Source organism: Labrus bergylta, chromosome 16, assembly GCF_963930695.1.
Source record: "Labrus bergylta chromosome 16, fLabBer1.1, whole genome shotgun sequence".
Lineage (NCBI taxonomy): Eukaryota > Metazoa > Chordata > Actinopteri > Labriformes > Labridae > Labrus > Labrus bergylta.
This window is the reverse complement of record NC_089210.1, coordinates 18,504,809-18,523,615: the sequence shown is the minus strand read 5'-3', so window position 1 is coordinate 18,523,615 and position 18,807 is coordinate 18,504,809.

Genomic DNA, 18,807 nt, shown 5'->3' with positions numbered 1-18,807 from the left:
GAGCAGGGGATAATTAATATGGACACAACTCCGTCCCTTTGCAATCATTTGGAAATGGATGAACTTTATGAGTTTGCTAATACAGAGGAAAGCTTTGTTGAGCAAGAAGCAGAGAAGAAGTCAAAGTGGTGGAGCATCTTCATCAAACAGAAAAAGAATAATGTGCAGCCAACTATTTCTGAAGAACAAGTCAGAGTCAAGTCAAATAGGTGGAGCTGGTTTAAGAAACTGAGGATGAATAAAGTGCAGCAAGTTGGAGTCAAGTCAAATAAGGGCAAGAAGAAGGAGGAGAAAAATACTCCAGAGCGATTCCTCTGTTGCTGTGACTGCGAAGTCTTGGAATAGCCCCCCCTCTATACCTCACCAACCGTTCATTTTCTCCCCTTTTATCTCCCCCTTTAGCTCCACCCCCTCCCCAAACCTTTCACTTTATCACCTTATTCCCTCAGTTCTATAAAAACTGAAGCTGATAAAGTTGATTGTTGAAATTATAAATAGTGCACAACAACTGCACAACTTATTGAAAAGTAATTAATATTAGACCCTAGCTTTCCCTTTTCTACCTTTTAATCCTTGTCTCTCTTATTTAGGTTTACTCCGGGTGCTCCGGTTCCCCTAACACGAATTCTTAATTCGACTATAAAAAAAAATCCAATTTGAAAAAGAATAAATAAAGTAATTGACTTGAACCAGAAAATGACATGGAAAAAGTGATTATTTGCAAGTTATCTTAGGTTGACTGTTTTTTTCAGAGTTGATCTATGCCACCCACCATTCTGATGTAGGCTACTACACAATGTCTTCTGTTTCTGTCAAAAGAAATCAAAACATTTTAACCCTAACAATATACTGTCTCCCAATTTGGTGTCTTACTACAATTTAACTTTTGTAATGGAACTTTTAATCTTTTCCTGTATATTATATTAATTGAAATGTCTTTGTTGCCATTTAACAGGGGATCCAGCCAGAGTCAGTGGATGAGATGGTGGTTCGGAAACCAAAATTGAAGTTGGTGTCAAATCAGGTGTAAAATCCACCTTGTATGCAGCATATTCAGGTGAGTCAACCATATGAATGTTATTCTAAACATCTAGGATAGGATAGGATAGGATAATACTTTATTGATCCCCAGAGGGGAAATTCGGGCATTACAGCAGCACAGACAAGAAAGCTCAAATACACATTAAACAGAATAGATGAGATAAATAAAAATAAAAATAAAAAATAAAAACGGGGTATATACAGTACAAAAATGAATGTTGAAGTTAACTGGGGGGAATTGAGAATTGAAACAGTATTTGAAGAGAATGACAAGATAAAGTGACAAGTGATGATTAAAGTGACTTGGTATGATAAATAAATGGTATAATATAGTGCAATATGAACAATATAGTGTAATATAATGAAATGTTATATAATATAGACTAGTATAATAATAAATATATAGAATGTACAGTATATATGTATATATATCTATGTATATACGCACACACCTTGAGGATCCTGGGACTGATGTTGTCTGGTCCACTGGCTTTTCTGATGTGGAGTCTGGAGAGTTCTCTTTGTACCTGGCTGGTAGTAAGAGTGAGAGTGGGACAGTGAGCGGGGTGAGGGTGAGGGTGGGCTGTCCTTTGAAGCTGCTGATGAGGAGCTGAGAGAGGGGGGGGAGGTGGTCAGGACCTTGATGGGAGGAAGAGGAAGAGCAGAGTCTCCAGCAGAGGTGTGCAAACAATTGCAGTTGGCAGTTCTATTAAAAACACACAAAATATAACTGATGAATCCTCATATAATCTTGTGTGGTGGGGCCCCTTCCTGACCCGGGTGTGATGTCTGTTGGAGAGAAATTGAAAGACATTTAGCCACAGCTGGGGATCTGTAAGATTCTTCATGGACTTGAGGAACTCACCATGGTGGAGTCCAAATTTGGTCTTGTGCCCTTCGGATCAGTTCTATCATACCAGTGCCCCTTAGAGGCTACTAGGGAAATAATGAAACATCCAAATGCCCCAGAATTCCCTCTGCTGCCTGTTGAAGGCTACAGGTTTCTAGCTGACTTTGAGTTTACTGCTGACTATGAGCAGCATTACCACCTTGAGAGCCTAAAGGTGTCTCACGAACTCTCTGCTGCCATAGAAGCTGAGACCAGGCAACAGTCTGTCAGCCCGCTGTGGGTCTCAGTACGAAAGCCAAGAGTGACTGCCAGCAGGTTCAGGGAGGCATGTCATGTACGTGGTGAGTTCTCAGCAAAAGCCCTGGCAGCGCATATTCTTAAAGGAGCGCCACAGACCCTGGCAATGAAAAGGGGTCTGAAGCAGGAGCCTGACATAATAAAACAGTTTTCTGATTTGTTTAATTTGTCTTCATTGTGCACCCTGATGCACCTCACCTTGGTGTCAGCCCAGATGGCAAAGTTTTTGACCCGACTGAAACTCCACCATTTGGACTGGTGGAAGTGAAATGCTGCAGTACCGATTCTGTTGCTGAGGTTAAGCACCTAACACCAGTCAGAGGTCAGGCCACACTTAAAAAGGGTCATAAATATTACTGGCAGGTTCAGGGCCAACTTGCCATCAGCGGACTGGAGTGGTGTGACTTTGTAACTGACACGCACACACACAGATCTCACAGTTCAGAGGGTCTGGAGGGATGAAGACACCATTCGTTCAATGAGGCAGCAGCTTGACATGTTCTATTACAACATCTATATGGATGTGTTTCTCAAGTCCAAACATTGAGTACTGTATGTGCTATCAATGCAGTTTATGAATTGTTGAGTGAAAAATCATAACCTTGTAAATAAGACTGTTTAATTAATGTTAAATGAAATGTTTACATGTGCCTTTTAATGAATTAAAACTAAAATGTATTTGTGTAACTGACTACAGTTCTGTTTTTTATGCTGCACTAAATAGTTATTCTACTTGACATGCTGTGATCCCATTTTAGATAAAAATGAGGAATATGTGATGTGAGGGTCTGTGTTTACTTCTTTTTTATTCAAATGTTAATCTCTTGACTTTGTAATGTAAATAAGTAACATATCATACACAAAATAATGAACATCACATATATACAATTCATGTGTTAATCTCTTGATTTGTAATGTAAATAACATATAAACAAAATAATATACATTACAGATATACAATTCATGTATACATTACATTTGATTAATTGTCATTAATAACTGGGGAATGTGCTAAATCCAACCAGCTAGACAGGCTTGTCACCTTTGATGTCCAGGGGGCCTTGGTAGTTCGTCAACAGGCAGCAAACTGCCCATAGTTGGTTGATGGAGCCGGCCAAGGAGAGAGGAACAACCCCATCCCAGATATGGTATTCCTTGACACGTCGTATTATCCTCTCCACCAACACTCTCAGGCAGGCAATAGCTTGAGTTTTTCCAGTGTCTGATGTGCTGAGCTGAGGGGCGGTTTTTAGTGGGGGGATGATCAGTGATGCCCCTACCTCTGCCAGCATATCCTCAATTAAAAACCCTTTGTCATTTATTATAAGACATTTGTTTTCTATTGAACCCCGTGAAGTCATGGAGTCTGTGGACAGTGTCAGCTTCACACCAAAAAATTTAAGTATTAGAAAAAATAGTGTCTAAGACTGGCATCTATTATGATGAGCTGCAGCTACCTTGTTCAATATTATTCCTGCAGATGTGGCTAATAACAAAAAAAACACCCTGAACTGTCACATGTAGTTAACTGTACATTTTGTCTTGTCTGAGGCATTAATTGAACACCTTTGTATTTCTCCTATAGACACAGTGTGGATTATTGGTGACTGGTCCGTCGAGGTGCCCAGAGAGCTGCAGAGACAGAGGAAGAAACCTGAGCTTCAACAACATCTGCATTTGTTGGTTCTTCTGGGGTGGATTTCGGTTGCTTCTCTTCAACAGCTCGCTGTGAGGGAGGTCTCCCCCGGATGGCCTGAGTGATGACACCCACAGACTGAGAGCTGAGACGTGTTTTAAGCCTCTTGACAAACCGTTACACCGCGCCCGCCTGTCAAGCTGGTCAGCTACACGCCTTATTGTGAATAACTCTTATCCTTCATCAAATCAAAACTGATGAGTCATCAAAACATTCACCCCCCGTACAGTGTGTGTCGATCGAGACATGAGCTAATCACACCTATTTGTTTGTTTTGTACCAAGCTGTAAACATGTTAATCTCTGCTATAAAAACAGACTTTTTTTAATGTTGTTTTTCAGATTAAATAAATATTTCTATATAAATGCACTCCTTTATGTCTACTTATGAGTATACATTTCAGATTTGAAATGACAAGACTAAAATGTGCATTAATGCTCAACTCAATAGCTTAGGGAAGGAAGTCTACTTTTACACAACTTTTTATTCTTTTGATAAATACTAATGCAGTTCATTTCTTAAAATGGGATGGAACAGAGTCATTGCAAAATGATGACCTTAAACACAGCCCCATTCTTAAATCAATATACATGGAGAGTAAATAAGATCAATAACTTGTGAATAAAAGCACAGTTAAAAATGATTTAGAAATGTAGTCTTCCCAGATCAATATCACATAATATCAACTTCTCCCATCTAAACTGGACAAAGGGTTTTAAAATGGGAAGAAAATGGTTTGATTGCAAGTTGTTTGGAGGAGATCTATTTTTATTTGAACAGCTGAAGCATGAATACAGTCTTCCAAGGTGCAAACCCTCCTCCTCCTCCTGAAGCTTGTGGAGCTCCTTGATGTACTGCTGTCTTATCTGCTGGCGATCTTCTCTCACCAGAACTTTGACTGTTGAAATGTCATTCTGAAGAAGCTCGAACATGTGACACGGATCCAGGAGAACATGGACTTTTAGTGAGGGGTCTTCAGGATGGCAAAGAAAGAGAGAAAATATCAGTTATTCATTAAATCATTTTTTTTGTTCTCATCTATTTTTCTGTATTCATCTGTGTGTAAGAGCACATTTATAAATTCAACAGTGTACTACCCAGACAACAAAGGTCCAGTATTCAGGTAATCAACATCTATTCAAAGTTAAGAAGATAAACCTTATTGTAATCATTCTATTTTCAGCTCTCTCACTCACACAATGATATTCCACATCAAATGATCTCAGATTTTGGGTGAGGAAAAATTAAGCAGCTTATTGTGGATAGTACTTCATCTTAACATGAAACAAATATAACCTGAATTATTTAAATCATTAACAGGTCCCAACTCTCTGTGCTTTAGTACAGAACATACAGTAACTCATTTATTATTAACATGAGCTCAGTACATGGCTGTATTCTTCAAACTATTTCTTATAGTTATATTATATTTCACATTTCCTTAGAAATAGGCCTCATTTCTATTCTTCTGTGCTTTGTAGACAGGACATCAAGCACAGAGGCACTGATCCAGAGTGGCTGAGAATGCCTCAAAGACTTGGCTGTACCACACACAGCATGGTAAGTTACATTTTTACCTGCATAATTTGTTCTATCATGAATAATCTTTTTTTCCCCCCATTTTCTTTCTTATTTCCTTAGCTACTTGTTATTATATGTGATCTTATTGTGTTGTGCATAATTCAATCACAAAAAAAGAATAAATTAACAGGTATATCTGTGGATATTTAGCTAATTTGATCAATGATTGCTTTACTTTTTAGGGATGTTTTGTTGACTGTGCTGCAAATAAGAAAGGCAGGGCAAAGAGAGCTTTTCTTGAGGTCGGAGTGACTGTATACAGAAAAGATTACTTGGAACGGCACGTCACTGAAGCACCACCAGGAGAGCATCAGATGTCAGGCCTCTTGTTTCATCTGGTGGGTTCTGATTTCAACAGCCGTTTTGTAATAACTTCAGTATATTCAAATCCATTTTTAATAACTTTGTCATTTACAGGCATCTCAATGATGGATTCCTCTGAGCCAACTGTTGTTTTAGAGCACGAGGCAATCATTGGTGGGTTCAAGGGCCTTTACTGGCTCATAAAAAAGTAACTGGCCCCCCACACAAACTACCCAAAGCTGTTGAGCCTGGCTGAGCTTCTAGGATGTAACTATTTCAAGAGATTAAAGGTAAAGGTCCCCTAGCCATAATTTCAAATTTAATTCAATCTTAACATTAATGAATACATTTTTTAAATATTTTATATTTTACTTTTCCCAACGTCAGATTGACCAGAGGAATAATTATAGATCTCATCGTATCATTGACGGAATGCTTGAGATCTTAGCAGGAGTCATCGAGGAGCCGACTTCCAGGCTAGCACTGATGTCTCTATGTCCAGACTGCTTCATTTGCATGTCTGCTATAGGACCATTTATTTTGTCTGATTTTAGAATTGCATACATCCTTGGTCCGAATGAACTTTTAATACTAAATACTTGCCTTTGCTTTCTCTCAGATACCTGGATAAAGAGGGACATGTGTTGAGTCAATTCCTGGACTTGGTCTCTATTGACGATGGCAAAGCAGACTCTGTGTTGTGACAGTCATCAAGGATGTAATCTTGAGGAAGGGCCTCCCAACAGAGAAACTCTATGGACTTGGGACTGAGGGGGCAGCCGTGATGACAGGTAAATATTTAATGCCTATGTGAGCTTGTTTTGTCTGTTGTATCCCATGCTTGTCACTCATTGATTTTATATACATTTTGGCGGCGTGTGAATGGGGTCCCTATTCAATGGGGGTGAATAGGGACCACCTTTAAGAACTTCATTTATTTTTCAGAAACAGTGCAAATCGTACTGCAACACTCGGGGCAGCATCGGCTACCCTGGGTGTCAGTGATCTGAAAATAAAGGTAATAGTTATTTGATACCATTGTAGTTATCTTCTGTCTATTCATAACTAATCATTCTGTCCTTTATTGCAACATTTTCAGGAAGTGAAGGATACAAGCTGGCTCTTTCAGCACAGGGTCATCGAGACCCTACTGAGGAACTTGAGTGCATTCCTTGGAGCCTTGGCAGAGGAGGCAGAGATGAGAAGATGTCCAGTGGCAAAGGGACCCTACACATTCTGTGCTACATACAGATAAAGCGGCAGCAGTTTACCTCCAGGCTGATGTTTTGCCCCACCTCGCATGTCTGTCCAAAATCTTTCAAAAAGCAAATGTCAACTTTTTACAAATCAAGGAGCAGGTAAGCTTAATGTGTTTATTATCTATATTATCATCTATTTATTCAAATCTGTTTGATTTCACACATTGAAATGAGGGTTGTTTGCAGGTCTGACCAATACTTAACAGCATCTTTTCTTTTTTATATATAGGTTCCTGTCACAATTCAGTCTCTGGCTGGACAGACTCCACTCCCTGGATCATGCCTGCCTCGCCTCCATCAGGACCTCGATGATCCCCAAGGACTCGGAGCCAGCACGAGGAGGAGAGGAATAGGAGAGGGCGAGATGTCATGAAGCGCTGAGGGAGGAGCAGTGAGCCAGAACCCAGCGAGAGGTAAATGTCCAATTTTGAAACTATGAATGAGAGAAAATGGAATTTATACTCCTGAATAGACTATGGCCTGGCCCTTAATGACGGAGGTAACAGTGGGTGTAGGCTCTTTCTAAAAATATGTTGATTTATTCATTGTAGGTCATCCACCCTTACATAACTGGCCTGGAAACACACCTGGAGAGGAGGTTTCATGATCTGGACATTCTTGGGGCCTTCAGTATCTTGGGACCCGCACCGCAATCAACCACTCTACAAGATGATACAATCAACATCTCTCATCTGCGGACTCGCAGGAAATGTTGCCCTGAACATGAGAATGAGGTCCTGCAGGAGTGGTCCTCGTTCAAAAATCATGTCCTTCCTGGGGCATTCACGGTGGGTCAATTAAGCTGATTCTGACTACAATCAACTACAGTTCACAATACACACACATAGACTAATGCCTTGGTAAACCAAATGTTGTTTCAAGAACAATAACCAGGAGATCATGAGTCTGCTGGCAAGCGAGTTTGATGAGTGGACCAACCTCTACTCCTGTCTGAGCCTCCTTGCAGGCATTGCACTTGTTTTACCCGTTTCCTGTGTCAATTACAACGTGATTTCTCAACGGTGAACAGGGTAAGAGCATGACCTTGAACAGGACAACAAATAATCATGCATTTTCTTCATATTAGTGCAGTTTGTGGTATTTTCTTTGCTTTATCCTCAGGTGAAAACAGACCTGAAACCAGCTTCAAGGTGAACACCTGGCTGCCTGCCTGAGGATCTCCATAAACGGACCCCATCCTGAGGCCTTCTCATGTAATAGGGCATTGGAATATTTTTTCAGAAAGCCCCATAAAATAAAATGTTCAAACACATCTTGCAAACTTTGCAACAAGTAGGCTGTGGAGCAGTCAAATGAGCGCTCTGTATATAATTTGAAAGTAAGGCACAACTGGCTTTCTGTCAGGCTGTCACAGTCTGTAGTAAGATGCCAAAGGGGAAACATGTTATGCTATTATTTGGATTTATTATTTATATTTATTTATGTTATATTTGAATAAACAAATCTAATACCCCGATCTTATGTACATTCTATTATTATTATTATTATTGTTATGTATGCACTCGGAAACACTGGGCAGGTACTATACTGTACTATATACTATAAAATGAATGTACAACTTCAGGACATAATTCAGTAAACTTACCCATGTCCCTCCGGCTTGTGTCACTCACATGCTCCATCATTTCTACATTTGATTTTATACAGAAAATGATTAAACTGTTTCCCCTGTATTAGAGAAGCCTGCATGTTTTATGACGCTTCCTCTCGTTTCCGTGCAGCAGATTCTTCAGAGGACCCATTCAGCTCCCGTCAGGATGAATCCTCAGAGGGCGTGAGTCACAACTTTGTGGTGGAGGGTCTCCTCCAGGGGACCAGAGATTTAAGCATCACACCCAGAGACAACCAGGGGGACGTGTTTAGCAGGAAGGCCCGTTCTTTCATCACAGAGGAGATCCTGGAAGCCCTTCGCAAGGCTGACCGCAAGGGCCGGGACGTGGTGGTGGGCCTGTCCAACGCCTGCTGCAAGTGGGGCTGCAGCAAGAGCGAGATCAGCTCCCTTTGCTGAGAGACCCCCACACCCTTCATGTGAGAGGGAAGACACAGGCAGACGAATATGTGTACAACACACATTTATACATCCGCACTTCTGTTTCACTCTTTATAAATCAATCAAATGTCTTCAGTGAAACCGTTAAACAAAAGTTTAAATTGTTGTTTTATTTTGAGTCTGAATGGAAAGGGCTGCTTGTGTCCATAAAGTTTCTGTGTAATTTCTGCAAAATAAAACTCATTTTTGGCTTTTTACATATCATTCAGTTGTTTTTACCTTCTTATATTTTGCTCGACTGTCTGAAATGTGAGCACTAAGCAACATTTAGCGAAGTTACAGTGGCAAGAAAAAAACTGCGTTTAGGAGTCAGAAACCGCAAGCAGAACCGGACTCATGTTGAACGGACGTCTGCTGAAACTACGCTGGGCTCAAAGGCTTTAAATATTTAGGCTGGGCTTGTAAACTGGGATAGAGGGAGATGTAGAAAGAAAGAGATGGATAGAAACAAACAGAGCATCAACAACAACAATGAATACAACAGACGTGACTCTCAAGATTATGTATGTTATTAATCTTGTGTTTGTATAATTCCTTATACACACCAGTAGTTTGCGTGATAGAAATTCATACCACCACTATTTTACTGACAGTGCTTTGTGTTGTTGTTGTTGTTGTTAAGGCTATTCTAAGTTTCATGGTAAGTAAAAGTACTTCATAGTACCTGTGCATGTAGTCTAAGAAGTACTAAGTCCAACCATATCAGAATCATTGTGTACTTATGGAGGAAAATGTTTTTACAAGACATCAAAGTCAGAAAAAAAGGCTCATTATAGTGATTTATAAGGGACTTTGACAGTGGATTTCTCAGAAAGCACACAGTAAAAGTACTTCATAGTACCTGTGCAATATCAGAATCACTGTTTACTTAGGTAAGAAAATATATATAATTATTGTTTTCTCCAAAAAAACTGTTTTGTTTTGTTTTTTAATTGTGAACACCTTATTTTGAAAAACGGAAGTTACCGCAGACTCGCAGTATTATTCTCACACTAACTTCCCCGACCTCCGAAGCTATTCCCTGAACAGTATTGTGTTTACTCCCGTTTCATACACGTGTATCTCATAGTCAGTTTTATGGTAAGACCTAGACATTTAGCACTTGACTTCATCGCTCTCTCTGTCTGTTCCTCCTGCTCGCTCTGGAGTCCGGAGCATTTACCATAAAGATCAGAATACGTGGGCACTTGAAATTTAGGGGCGGCTCACTTCACCATGTAAACTCGAGGAGCGGCTGTCTTCTTGTTTGACATTTTATAAATATGACCACTGATGACTGACTTGTGCTCTTAACTTCTGTAGTTTCTAATACCATACGAACCTGGAAGTGTTTTACAACTTGACAAAGTCAGCTGGTTTAGGTATCATAATATTTTGTTGTAAATCCCCTCGCATAGTTTCGCGCACCTCGCCGTACTTCCGGTGCCAAACTGCGCAGGCGCGTACGATCGCTAACATACGTCATCATTGTGTCAACAGGGTTGAGTAGACGCTTTGATGTGTGACGTAACAATCCATAACTCGCTTATAATTAGATTTAGGATTTTCAGATCAAGATTGTGAACAGACAGTCAAATTTATCAGAATAATTATATCCCTTTAACTGAACCCAGAGAAGTTCATCAAAGCGAACAGTCATGAAATCAAACAAAAAGAAAGGAAGGAAGGGGAAAACTTCAAAAAGCTCTCAACAGAAAAAGTCTAATCTCAAACAAAGCACAATGGATCCATCTAACATGGAAAAGGAAGCAGCATCTTTAGCTCCTAGAGACAAAAATGATATGGTGAAAGAAGACGAGGAAGCATTAATTACCCCAGAAGAATATACCGAATGGCTAATCCAGGATGCAATGAAGACGGCCTTCGAAGGCCTCCAAGAGATAAAAGAGAAAGAAGCCATGTGGGAAGCCGAAGGCATAGACTATGAAGAATACTGCCGGAGGTTGGATGAGTATTATGATGAGTATTATTCAGCCCGTGAGATGGAAGCTGAAAATCTAACAAAGTGTAAGGCTAGGTTTCTTATATGGAGGAAAAATAAATCAGAGAACGAGAAAGTTCCTGCAACTTCGTCCTCCACCGATTCAATTGTGAAGCCTGAGGTCATGGTGGAAGAACATAGTAGAAATAACACACCACCTTCTGCAGAGGTTAGAGAGATGAGATTTAGCTCTCCCCTTCCTAAAGATTCATCTCCATCCACCTCAATGTGCTCCAGTGAGGTTGTAACGATCGACACAAAGCAGGGGATAATTAATTTGGACACAACTCCGTCCCTTTGCAATCATTTGGAAATGGATGAACTTTTTGAGTTTGCTAATACAGAGGAAAACTTTGCTGAGCAAGAAGACCCGAGCTCTGCCCTTGTGGAAGCAGCATCTTTAGCACCTAGAGACAATTCCTCTACCCAGACTGATGCTCCTGTCCAAGACAAGACCAAGGATATGTGTAGAGAATCTGAAGAGAAGAATGACAAAAATGATATGGTGAAAGAAGAAGAGGAAGCAGAAATTGACGCAGATGAATATGCCGTATGGCTCCTCCAGGACGCAATGAAGACGGCCTTAGAAGGCCTCCAAGAGATAGACGAGAAAGAAGCCATGTGGGAAGCCAAAGGCATAGACTATGAAGAATACTGCCGGAGGTTGGATGAGTATTCTGATGAGTATTTTTCAGCCCGCGACATGGAAGCTGAAAATCAAACAGAGTGTAAGGCTAGGTTTCTTATTTGGAAGCAAAATGAATCAGAGAAAGAGAAAGTTCCTTCAACTTCGTCCTCCACCGATTCATTTGTGAAGCCTGAGGTCATGGTGGAAGAACATGTTAGAAATAACACACCACCTTCTGCAGAGGTTAGAGAGATGAGATTTAGCTCTCCCCTTCCTAAAGATTCATCTCCATCCACCTCAATGTGCTCCAGTGAGGTTGTAACGATCGACACAAAGCAGGGGATAATTAATATGGACACAACTCCGTCCCTTTGCAATCATTTGGAAATGGATGAACTTTTTGAGTTTGCTAATACAGAGGAAAACTTTGCTGAGCAAGAAGACCCTAGCTCTGTCCTTGTGGAAGCAGCATCTTTAGCACCTAGAGACAATTCCTCTACCCAGACTGATGCTCCTGTCCAAGACAAGACCAAGGATATGTGTAGAGAATCTGAAGAGAAGAATGACAAAAATTATATGGTGGAAGAAGAAGAGGAAGCAGAAATTGACGCAGATGAATATGCCGTATGGCTCCTCCAGGACGCAATGAAGACGGCCTTAGAAGGCCTCCAAGAGATAGACGAGAAAGAAGCCATGTGGGAAGCCAAAGGCATAGACTATGAAGAATACTGCCGGAGGTTGGATGAGTATTCTGATGAGTATTTTTCAGCCCGCGACATGGAAGCTGAAAATCAAACAGAGTGTAAGGCTAGGTTTCTTATTTGGAAGCAAAATGAATCAGAGAAAGAGAAAGTTCCTTCAACTTCGTCCTCCACCGATTCATTTGTGAAGCCTGAGGTCATGGTGGAAGAACATGTTAGAAATAACACACCACCTTCTGCAGAGGTTAGAGAGATGAGATTTAGCTCTCCCCTTCCTAAAGATTCATCTCCATCCACCTCAATGTGCTCCAGTGAGGTTGTAACGATCGACACAAAGCAGGGGATAATTAATATGGACACAATTCCGTCCCTTTGCAATCATTTGGAAATGGATGATGAAGAGGAACACTTTGCTGAGAAAGTAATGCTACTGAAAAATAGCTTTTGTATTATATTCAAGTCATTCTTTGACAGCCTTACTAAGAGGCAAAAAAATGATTTAAGCAGAGGCATATTGGACATGGAGGGGAAGAAGAAGCTGACCAGCATGTATGCAGATGTGCTGAGATTTTCCGTAGAGACAGTCGCTCCACTGTATTTTCATGATATCGTTTGCAACGAGTTGAACTTAGGTTTAGGTCATAGAAGGGCCAGTAAAATCTACAATGAAAAAATGGAACAGAATTTAAAAGGCTCCTTCAGCGAGGCTTTCTGGGAAGTGGTTGGTGCTGACGCATCGATCAGAGTTACTCCCACATTTGCAGAGGCTTTCCTCAATATGTTCACCAATGACGATGACTCCATTATCTTAAAGGCTATGAAAGATTTAAAACAACCCTTTGTTGTCCATTCTGGTACCTGTGCCAAGTGCCCAAACTGCAGAGCATGCAGAGGGGTGTTCAAAGGTGTCATAAGGACATTGAAAGATGTTCTCAAAAGCCTTTGCAAACAAATTGACACTTCAAGGAGCCACAGAAATGCAGATATCAAAAGTGAAGTCCCAGAGAAGAAGTCAGTCAAGTGGCGGAGCAATGAAAAGATCGACACAGAGCAGGGGATAATTAATATGGACACAACTCCGTCCCTTTGCAATCATTTGGAAATGGATGATGAAGAGGAACACTTTGCTGAGAAAGTAATGCTACTGAAAAATAGCTTTTGTATTATATTCAAGTCATTCTTTGACAGCCTTACTAAGAGGCAAAAAAATGATTTAAGCAGAGGCATATTGGACATGGACGGGAAAAAGAAGCTGACCAGCATGTATGCAGATGTGCTGAGATTTTCCGTAGAGACAGTCGCTCCACTGTATTTTCATGATATCGTTTGCAACGAGTTGAACTTAGGTTTAGGTCATAGAAGGGCCAGTAAAATCTACAATGAAAAAATGGAACAGAATTTAAAAGGCTCCTTCAGCGAGGCTTTCTGGGAAGTGGTTGGTGCTGACGCATCGATCAGAGTTACTCCCACATTTGCAGAGGCTTTCCTCAATATGTTCACCAATGGCGATGACTCCATTATCTTAAAGGCTATGAAAGATTTAAAACAACCCTTTGTTGTCCATGCTGGTACCTGTGCCAAGTGCCCAAACTGCAGAGCATGCAGAGGGGTGTTCAAAGGTGTCATAAGGACATTGAAAGATGTTCTCAAAAGCCTTTGCAAACAAATTGACACTTCAAGGAGCCACAAAAATGCAGATATCAAAAGTGAAGTCCCAGAGAAGAAGTCAGTCAAGTGGCGGAGCAATGAAAAGATCGACACAAAGCAGGGGATAATTAATATGGACACAACTCCGTCCCTTTGCAATCATTTGGAAATGGATGAACTTTATGAGTTTGCTAATACAGAGGAAAACTTTGTTGAGCAAGAAGCAGAGAAGAAGTCAAAGTGGTGGAGCATTTTCTTCAAACAGAAAAAGAATAATGTGCAGCCAACTTCTGACGAACAAGTCAGAGTCAAGTCAAATAGGTGGAGCTGGTTTAAGAAACTGAGGATGAATAAAGTGCAGCAAGTTGGAGTCAAGTCAAATAAGGGCAAGAAGAAGGAGGAGAAAAATACTCCATGGCGATTCCTCTGTTGCTGTGACTGCGAAGTCTTGGAATAGCCCCCCCTCTATACCTCACCAACCGTTCATTTTCTCCCCTTTTATCTCCCCCTTTAGCTCCACCCCCTCCCCAAACCTTTCACTTTATCACCTTATTCCCTCAGTTCTATAAAAACTGAAGCTGATAAAGTTGATTGTTGAAATTATAAATAGTGCACAACAACTGCACAACTTATTGAAAAGTAATTAATATTAGACCCTAGCTTTCCCTTTTCTACCTTTTAATCCTTGTCTCTCTTATTTAGGTTTACTCCGGGTGCTCCGGTTCCCCTAACACGAATTCTTAATTCGACTATAAAAAAAAATCCAATTTGAAAAAGAATAAATAAAGTAATTGACTTGAACCAGAAAATGACATGGAAAAAGTGATTATTTGCAAGTTATCTTAGGTTGACTGTTTTTTCAGAGTTGATCTATGCCACCCACCATTCTGATGTAGGCTACTACACAATGTCTTCTGTTTCTGTCAAAAGAAATCAAAACATTTTAACCCTAACAATATACTGTCTCCCAATTTGGTGTCTTACTACAATTTAACTTTTGTAATGGAACTTTTAATCTTTTCCTGTATATTATATTAATTGAAATGTCTTTGTTGCCATTTAACAGGGGATCCAGCCAGAGTCAGTGGATGAGATGGTGGTTCGGAAACCAAAATTGAAGTTGGTGTCAAATCAGGTGTAAAATCCACCTTGTATGCAGCATATTCAGGTGAGTCAACCATATGAATGTTATTCTAAACATCTAGGATAGGATAGGATAGGATAATACTTTATTGATCCCCAGAGGGGAAATTCGGGCGTTACAGCAGCACAGACAAGAAAGCTCAAATACACATTAAACAGAATAGATAAGATAAATAAAAATAAAAATAAAAAATAAAAACAGGGGGTATATACAGTACAAAAATGAATGTTGAAGTTAACTGGGGGGAATTGAGAATTGAAACAGTATTTGAAGAGAATGACAAGATAAAGTGACAAGTGATGATTAAAGTGACTTGGTATGATAAATAAATGGTATAATATAGTGCAATATGAACAATATAGTGTAATATAATGAAATGTTATATAATATAGACTAGTATAATAATAAATATATAGAATGTACAGTATATATGTATATATATCTATGTATATACGCACACACCTTGAGGATCCTGGGACTGATGTTGTCTGGTCCACTGGCTTTTCTGATGTGGAGTCTGGAGAGTTCTCTTTGTACCTGGCTGGTAGTAAGAGTGAGAGTGGGACAGTGAGCGGGGTGAGGGTGAGGGTGGGCTGTCCTTTGAAGCTGCTGATGAGGAGCTGAGAGAGGGGGGGGAGGTGGTCAGGACCTTGATGGGAGGAAGAGGAAGAGCAGAGTCTCCAGCAGAGGTGTGCAAACAATTGCAGTTGGCAGTTCTATTAAAAACACACAAAATATAACTGATGAATCCTCATATAATCTTGTGTGGTGGGGCCCCTTCCTGACCCGGGTGTGATGTCTGTTGGAGAGAAATTGAAAGACATTTAGCCACAGCTGGGGATCTGTAAGATTCTTCATGGACTTGAGGAACTCACCATGGTGGAGTCCAAATTTGGTCTTGTGCCCTTTGGATCAGTTCTATCATACCAGTGCCCCTTAGAGGCTACTAGGGAAATAATGAAACATCCAAATGCCCCAGAATTCCCTCTGCTGCCTGTTGAAGGCTACAGGTTTCTAGCTGACTTTGAGTTTACTGCTGACTATGAGCAGCATTACCACCTTGAGAGCCTAAAGGTGTCTCACGAACTCTCTGCTGCCATAGAAGCTGAGACCAGGCAACAGTCTGTCAGCCCGCTGTGGGTCTCAGTACGAAAGCCAAGAGTGACTGCCAGCAGGTTCAGGGAGGCATGTCATGTACGTGGTGAGTTCTCAGCAAAAGCCCTGGCAGCGCATATTCTTAAAGGAGCGCCACAGACCCTGGCAATGAAAAGGGGTCTGAAGCAGGAGCCTGACATAATAAAACAGTTTTCTGATTTGTTTAATTTGTCTTCATTGTGCACCCTGATGCACCTCACCTTGGTGTCAGCCCAGATGGCAAAGTTTTTGACCCGACTGAAACTCCACCATTTGGACTGGTGGAAGTGAAATGCTGCAGTACCGATTCTGTTGCTGAGGTTAAGCACCTAACACCAGTCAGAGGTCAGGCCACACTTAAAAAGGGTCATAAATATTACTGGCAGGTTCAGGGCCAACTTGCCATCAGCGGACTGGAGTGGTGTGACTTTGTAACTGACACGCACACACACAGATCTCACAGTTCAGAGGGTCTGGAGGGATGAAGACACCATTCGTTCAATGAGGCAGCAGCTTGACATGTTCTATTACAACATCTATATGGATGTGTTTCTCAAGTCCAAACATTGAGTACTGTATGTGCTATCAATGCAGTTTATGAATTGTTGAGTGAAAAATCATAACCTTGTAAATAAGACTGTTTAATTAATGTTAAATGAAATGTTTACATGTGCCTTTTAATGAATTAAAACTAAAATGTATTTGTGTAACTGACTACAGTTCTGTTTTTTATGCTGCACTAAATAGTTATTCTACTTGACATGCTGTGATCCCATTTTAGATAAAAATGAGGAATATGTGATGTGAGGGTCTGTGTTTACTTCTTTTTTATTCAAATGTTAATCTCTTGACTTTGTAATGTAAATAAGTAACATATCATACACAAAATAATGAACATCACATATATACAATTCATGTGTTAATCTCTTGATTTGTAATGTAAATAACATATAAACAAAATAATATACATTACAGATATACAATTCATGTATACATTACATTTGATTAATTGTCATTAATAACTGGGGAATGTGCTAAATCCAACCAGCTAGACAGGCTTGTCACCTTTGATGTCCAGGGGGCCTTGGTAGTTCGTCAACAGGCAGCAAACTGCCCATAGTTGGTTGATGGAGCCGGCCAAGGAGAGAGGAACAACCCCATCCCAGATATGGTATTCCTTGACACGTCGTATTATCCTCTCCACCAACACTCTCAGGCAGGCAATAGCTTGAGTTTTTCCAGTGTCTGATGTGCTGAGCTGAGGGGCGGTTTTTAGTGGGGGGATGATCAGTGATGCCCCTACCTCTGCCAGCATATCCTCAATTAAAAACCCTTTGTCATTTATTATAAGACATTTGTTTTCTATTGAACCCCGTGAAGTCATGGAGTCTGTGGACAGTGTCAGCTTCACACCAAAAAATTTAAGTATTAGAAAAAATAGTGTTTAAGACTGGCGTCTATTATGATGAGCTGCAGCTACCTTGTTCAATATTATTCCTGCAGATGTGGCTAATAACAAAAAAAACACCCTGAACTGTCACATGTAGTTAACTGTACATTTTGTCTTGTCTGAGGCATTAATTGAACACCTTTGTATTTCTCCTATAGACACAGTGTGGATTATTGGTGACTGGTCCGTCGAGGTGCCCAGAGAGCTGCAGAGACAGAGGAAGAAACCTGAGCTTCAACAACATCTGCATTTGTTGGTTCTTCTGGGGTGGATTTCGGTTGCTTCTCTTCAACAGCTCGCTGTGAGGGAGGTCTCCCCCGGATGGCCTGAGTGATGACACCCACAGACTGAGAGCTGAGACGTGTTTTAAGCCTCTTGACAAACCGTTACACCGCGCCCGCCTGTCAAGCTGGTCAGCTACACGCCTTATTGTGAATAACTCTTATCCTTCATCAAATCAAAACTGATGAGTCATCAAAACATTCACCCCCCGTACAGTGTGTGTCGATCGAGACATGAGCTAATCACACCTATTTGTTTGTTTTGTACCAAGCTGTAAACATGTTAATCTCTGCTATAAAAACAGACTTTTTTTAATGTTGTTTTTCAGATTAAATAAATATTTCTATATAAATTCACTCCTTTATGTCTACTTATGAGTATACATTTCAGATTTGAAATGACAAGACTAAAATGTGCATTAATGCTCAACTCAATAGCTTAGGGAAGGAAGTCTACTTTTACACAACTTTTTATTCTTTTGATAAATACTAATGCAGTTCATTTCTTAAAATGGGATGGAACAGAGTCATTGCAAAATGATGACCTTAAACACAGCCCCATTCTTAAATCAATATACATGGAGAGTAAATAAGATCAATAACTTGTGAATAAAAGCACAGTTAAAAATGATTTAGAAATGTAGTCTTCCCAGATCAATATCACATAATATCAACTTCTCCCATCTAAACTGGACAAAGGGTTTTAAAATGGGAAGAAAATGGTTTGATTGCAAGTTGTTTGG